The sequence below is a fragment of the Theropithecus gelada genome, chromosome 4 (assembly GCF_003255815.1).
Source record: "Theropithecus gelada isolate Dixy chromosome 4, Tgel_1.0, whole genome shotgun sequence".
Classification (NCBI taxonomy): domain Eukaryota; kingdom Metazoa; phylum Chordata; class Mammalia; order Primates; family Cercopithecidae; genus Theropithecus; species Theropithecus gelada.
The window spans coordinates 163,426,544-163,433,282 of NC_037671.1; the positions used below are offsets into that span (position 1 = coordinate 163,426,544).

At 48.3% G+C, this 6,739-nt stretch overlaps 1 long non-coding RNA gene across 1 annotated transcript; it reads left to right on the forward strand.

Moving 5' to 3' along the window:
• The first annotated feature begins 3,503 nt into the window (after window positions 1-3,503).
• Window positions 3,504-4,435, forward strand: LOC112623398. The gene is made up of 2 exons (XR_003119128.1): window positions 3,504-3,902; window positions 4,050-4,435. It is a non-coding gene; the product is annotated as an uncharacterized LOC112623398 (long non-coding RNA).
• The last annotated feature ends 2,304 nt before the right edge of the window (window positions 4,436-6,739 follow it).

A 6,739-nucleotide genomic window follows, 5' to 3' on the forward strand; every position in this document is an offset into this window, starting at 1 on the left:
CGAGGGAAGCCTGGCGGCCCCTGCCCGCAAGGGAGAGGCCGGGCGAGCAGGAAGGACGGACGGACGGACGGACGGACGGATGGGCGCGCGGGCGCGCGGGCGGGCGGGCACCCGGGCGGCGCGGGACAAGGTTTGGGTCCGAGCCGCGGCTGCCTGGCGCCCGGCGGCGTTCCTCCACCCGCAGGGCTTCCCGGGCCGCGCGGCTAGAGGAAGTTCCAGGGGCAGCGCCGGGCGGCGGCGGCCGCGGCGGCGAGGGGAGCCGCGAGTCCCGCTGAAGTTTGCAGGCGGGCAGGAAAGCGCCGGCTGCTCCTTCCCTCCCTCCGGATTGGAGAGGGAGGAGGAAGCGAGGGAAGTGCCGCCGACACCGGGCGAGAGGGAGGGGAGGCGAAAGAAAGGAAAGGGGGAGGAGAAAAGGGCCGGCCCGGGAACCACCTGCGGCTCCCGCGGCCGCCGCGCCCAGCGCCCGCAGCCAGTGGCGGCCCCGGCGCCTCAGCGCACCCTGCCGGGGCGGGCGCACAGTCCCCAGACGCCCACGTCGCCGCCCCAACTCCCCTTGGCAGCCCCCGGGCGGTGGGGCAGAGCCCTCGCCCGCCCCCCGGGCCGGGGTGGAGCGCAGTGCGGGCTCCGCGGAGGCGGAGGCGCCAGGACGGCCGCGGCCAACTCTGCTCGAGCTGCTCACCTGCGCCCCTGCCCACAGCGCTCCGCAGTCTGGAGCGCTCCGCCCCGCGGGGAACTCCCCGGGCCCCTCGGGGTCCCCCGGTCTCTCCCACTTCCCTTCTGGAAGTGGCCAACGCTTGTGGGCCGCCCGGGTGGACCTCAAAGAGAACGTCTTTAAATGTCCTGTGGCCAGGGGTTCTGTAACCGACTAGGAATCAGCGTCCGAATTGGAACAACTTCTCTAGACCTCTTTTCAGGGGGCGTCCAGTGAGTTTTTTTCAGCAAGGTGACTCCCCCTGTGACTGCCTGCTACTACAGCTGGAAAGGTCCAATCTGAAATGTGACTAATCTGGGTTTCGTCACCAAGCATGTGAGTTAGGGGTGGAGAACTAGAACCTAGAACCCTGAATTCGGAGCCTGGAACATAGGTAAGCTACATGCTATTGAGATCGTGGTCATGGGACACCCGCTAACACAAACCTTCTGGTAGGAAGTATTTGAGAAGACTGGGTCCAGTATCCCCAAGCTAAAATCCCACTAGCCCATCGCTGTGTTTGCTCAGAAAAGGAATCTGGGTTCTTTGGTTTCTGCTTTCCAGTTGACCCTGCTTGCTCCTCCGTTTCATGGCATTTTGGGAGTCAGTCTCCCAGAGCAGCGCTGATTGTAATGAGAAGCGCGTTCCCTCACTGGGGCACAGGAGCAGTGGGAGGCAAATGGGCCTGGGAAAGAGCTCCTCCAGATAAAACTTAGTAGACAGATACGGGTTGTGGTGGTGGTGTTTTGGTCTTTATCCTGTTGTACAGCGCCTCATTTTTTACAATGTGGGCCAGTAACAGTTTCATATCACCTACTCGGACCACCTTCGGGGTTGTTATGAGGCTCAAAGGAACTGCTGCTGTCTGTGAAAAAAAACATGCTTTGCAATTTATGCAACACTGGATAAACATCAGGAACAGTATAAAAGCGTGCTGCTTCCTCAAGAAATACTAGTTGAGTGCCTGTGTGTTGGACACTGGCTAGAGATAAGGTAATGTGCAAAGCTGGCTCTGTCCCTGTCATCATGAGACTCCTATATAGTGGACCATGCATAACATTTTTAAATTATATATAATATGGCCGGGCACGGTGGTTCATGCCTGTAATCCCAGCACGTTGGGAGGCTGAGGAGGACGGATCGCCTGATGTCAGGAGTTTGAGACCAGCCTGGCCTAGTCTCAAACATGGTGAAACCTAGTCTCCACTAAAAATACAAAAATTAGCCAGGCGTAGTGGTGGGGGCCTGTAATCCCAGCTACTCTGGAGGCTGAGGCAGGAGAATCACTTGAACCCGGGAGGCGGAGGTTGCAGTGAGCTGAGATTGTGCCATTGCACTCCAGCCTGGGAGACAGAGCCGGACTCTGTCTGGAAAAAAAAAAAATTATATACAATATAATTTGCCTATTTAAAGTATATGACTCAGTGCTTTTTAGTATATTTACAATGTTGTGCAAACATCACCATGATCACTTTTACAACATTTTAATCACACTGGTCTCAAAAAAACAATTCTCTTTAGTACTCAGTTCCCTCCCTCCCAAACCATCACTAGCCGATTGCAACCACTCATGTGTCTATGGATTTGCCCATTCTAGAGGTTTCATATCAATGAAATCATACAATGTGTGATTGTTTGTGACTGACTTCTTTCACTTAGTGTAATGTTTTCAGAGTTTATCCGTGGAGTAGCATGGATCAGTTTCGATTCTTTTTTTAAGGCTGCATAATATCCCATTGTTTGGATATGCCACATTTTGTTTATCCATTCATCAGTTAATGGACATTTGGGTGTCCACTTTTTGGCTATTATGATTAATGCTACTGTGAACATGTGTGTACAAGTTTTTGTGTGGATGTGTGTTTTCATTTCTCTTGGATACATACCGAGGAGTGGAATTGATGAGTCATGGTGCCAATCTGTTTTCCAAAGTGACTGCACCATTTTACCTCCCAACCAGCAATGTATGAGGGTTCCAGTTTCTTCACATCCTCAGTAACACTAATTTTAATGTCTTTTTTATTACAGCCATTCTAGTGGGTATAATATCTCATTGTGGATTTGATCTGCATTTTCCTGATAGCTAGTGATAATGAGCATCTTTTCATGATTTTATCAGCTACCTGTTTATCTTCTTTGAAAAAAGATAACATTGTAGAAATGTCTGTTCAGATTCTTGGCCATTATTAAATCAAATTTTTGTCCATTTCTTATCAAGATGTAATAGTTCCTTGAATATTCTAGATACAAGTCCCTTAGGTGTAACATTTACTTCCTAATTGCTTTAACAGTCTATTGTGGGTTTTTTGTTTTTTGTTTTGGGACATAGTCTCGCTCTGTCACCCAGGCTGGAGTACAATGGGGCGATCTCAGCTCACTTCAACCTCCGCCTCCTGAGTTCAAGCGATTCTCCTGCCTCAGCCTCCCATGTAGCTGGGATTACAGGTGCCTGCCACCACACCCAGCTAATTTTGTATTTTTAATAGAGATGGAGTTTCACCATGTTGGCCAGGCTCATCTTGAACTCCTGACCTCAGGTGATCCACCGGCCTCAGCTTCCCAAAGTGCTGGGATTACAGGCGCGAGCCATAGCACCCAGCCCAGCATTGTCCTTTAGTTTATTCCATCTTCTATTTCCTTAAGACTTTCCCATTGGTTTGAAAAGAATTATGATTTAGCCACATAAACTAATAAAAAGAGGGCAAGCATGTTTTTGTAAATTTGTCATCCTGGGGCAATATCAATAGAATTTTTTTTGATAAAATGATTTCACTACTCCAGAAGCAGAATGTAAACTCTATACATAACCAACACATGGAATTAACAGGACTCATGGGTGTGTCCATAAAAGCAACTGAATTTTTAGTCTTCTGCTATCCCTTTAATAATCTATTCCATGAGGATAGTTCTTCCTCTTCCACAGAATGAAACTCAAGCAGTCCCGTAACTTGTTTATTCTCTCAGGTAATAGAAAATCCTGTTACTTTAAGAGAAAAACCCTGCTCTTAATTCAGTAATTAAAATGTTGTCCCCTTCCCCACCAGGGGCCTCCTGTGGGCAGAAGTGCGGACAAGGAGCTTTGTTCCTCCCCCATGTCACCCTCCCATGGCCCACTTGCTAGCCATGGTAAGGGGAAAGAGGGGTGGAGGCCGCAGGAAGGCATGTAGTGAACTGGACCTCTGGTGGAAAGGCATCACCCACGCTGGGCTTGGTGGGTATTTGAAAGTGACTCTTCCGTGAACACTGTTGTGAGCCCTCACTGGGAATGTTTGGCCATGCTTCCTGACACTGGCAATGAATTTTCTCTAGCTGCTTATTCTACCCCAACCTTGGTTTTCCTTCTGTCCCCTCCACACAGACTCTCAGCATCAGGGTCCTGTCAACCCTTCAGTGAGACTTTTTCAGAAGAATCCCTTTTAAAGTGACCTCAAGCTGACCTTCCTGCTGCGGATTCCACATATGGTATCTGAGACTCACACAGTGTGGTTGGAAGATAGCACAGTGACCTCCCAGGCACGGCCCTCTGCCAACCCTCTACTGGCTGCCCTAGGATGCTGGCCTTCCTCCGATGGGATTCAGGCCCAGTCTGCTGTTGGCCAGGAGCAGCCAGCAAGCTCCCTGGGAGGCCTGGAGAAGCCCTTCTCACTCAGCTTGGTGTTCGATGCCAGTGCCCCCGCCCATTGTGGGGTGAGGGTGGGACTCTCAGCACAGCCCTGTCCAAATAAATTCTCAAAAGCCCTCCTCCATTTGCAGTCACTTGAGTCTTTTGTAGCCTGTGTGATTGAGCATCTAAGCTGTCCTCAGCTATTTACTTTGAAATTTCGTAAGTGATTTTGGTAGCTGTCATTTCTTGATGCATCAGTCACAACTTCCCTTCTAACATCCCATTAAGTAACATCTAAAACAGAACAAAAACATTGTGCCAACTTCTTCCAAGAAGAATTTAATGTCACTTCCTAAGTTAAGCAGTTGGGCCCTGTCCCATGACTGTTCATCTCTGCTCAATAGTCATCAGGATCTGAGAAAGCAGAAAGGAGCCCTGGGGGCCTAAGCTCTGTGTGTGTGTGTGTGTGTGTGTGTGTGTGTGTGTGTGTGATTATGAGGAACATTCTCCATTCTGTTTTTCATTAATATCTAAAGGGAAATTCTATTAAATCAATTCCAAGACCAAAAATTGTGGACATTTGCGTGCTTTTTAAAGACTCTAAAAACAAGTGGAACGTATAGATAAACTATATTCTTTCCCAACTTTTTGATATATAGTACAATTGTTCCTGAATTGAAAGCCTAATGATTAATACATTTTTTTGTATTATCTTACCTGCTAGGGAAAAAAAAATTGCCATGATGCGAAAAAGATGCAACAGGCACCGTGGGGTATAGCGTGTAACAGTCTTCTGTCCATGAAATACTGTGGTTTATATGCAGGATTAGCCATTTATATGCAGGATTAGCCCAGTGGTAGAAACCTCAGTCCAGCCAGTCTGGAGACTAGTAAACAAAAAAGAGACTTTTCTGCTTCTAACAGACATAGGCAAGTGGTAATTTCTCACCAAATTAAAAATAACACTGGTCTTTGATTAGCTAGAGAGATTGTCTTAAAATGCTTATCTGACTGTGTCCCCCTCCCCCAGCTCAAAAATCCGTAAAGCTTTTCCATTACTTTTTGAATTAACAAAAATGAGGTCCACAAAACCCAGAGAGTGTTGTCCCTACCCTTCTCTCAAGCTGATTCCCTGTCTCCCTCGTCCTGTACTGCCCCCGCCCGCCTTGTGATCCGGGCCATATGGATTCAATGCCTCCTCCATTCTCCCTTCTCTCTCTCCTTTGTTAAGTTAGCTTTTCAGATTTTGGTTCAAATGTCACTTCCTTGACCAAACTTGCCCTCCCCTCCCAGGCCAGATCAAGTCTCTCTATTCTAGACTACTAAACTTTTTGAACATTTAAGTGTTTGTATTTATATATTTATATAATTTATTATTATCTATATTAGGGCCCTGAAAAGAAACAGATCAACTCAGAAGATTCAATTAAGAGAACTTAATGAAGAAACAAAAACCAGAGGTGCTGAGGCACTCAGGAACTAGCAAGAGCAGGAAACCTTTACAACTCCTTGGTTCAAAGGGTTGGAAGGGAGCATCACCTCGATTCCCCACCCCAGGGATGGAGCACTCATCTACTAGCAGTTGGAAGTGCGGGGGCCAATAGGTCTCAACCAGATTCCTCTCTGGGACCTGTCCTTGCCTAACGGGAACTTCCTCACCCAAAAGCATATCCCCTTTCCCTGGGGTAGCCTCATGCAATGACTGGTCTATGCAGAGGTATGAAGATCCAGTTCACGTGCCCCAAATTGGGACAACTAACTGCAGGGCCATCCTAGCCCACTCTGCCCAATCCTGATCCTCTCACTCGCCCACCCCAAGTGGTCATCCCATGAACACTCCCAAGCTAACCTCCTAAGGGCACAGTATCAGGGACTGCTTTGCACAGAACCTACCTGGAGAAAGGGCCAAGGTGAAGAAAGTGTCACCCAAGCCTTGTAAGGGCTTCCACTTTGGGCAAGCAGTGAATAGGGAAGACAGATCTCTGCCTCTCCCACTTCTCTGTCTCCTGCCTGGATCTTCTATTGGTGGAAGCCATTGGGTAATGTAACCCACAGGGATCAGCCTTCTGGGGTAAAACACAGCAGAAGATAGATAATAGTGGGGAGAAGAGGGCAGAGACAAAATTTCCCCTTAGTAATCTGCCAGTACATACAGTGGCAAAAGAAGCCCCAAGTAAGAGTCTTAGCTTCCAATTTAATAGAACTATGACTATTGATATAGTTTGGATGTGTGTCCCTGCCCAAATCCCTTGTTGACACGTAATCCCTAATGTTAGAGGTTGGACTTGGTGGGAAGTGATTGGATCATGAGGGCAGATATCTCATGAATAGTTTAGTATCATTCCTGTGGTACTATCCTGGCAACAGTGAGTGAATTCTCACAAGATCTGGTTATTTAAACGTGTGTGGCACCTTGTGCCCTAACTCTTGCTCCTGCTCTGGCC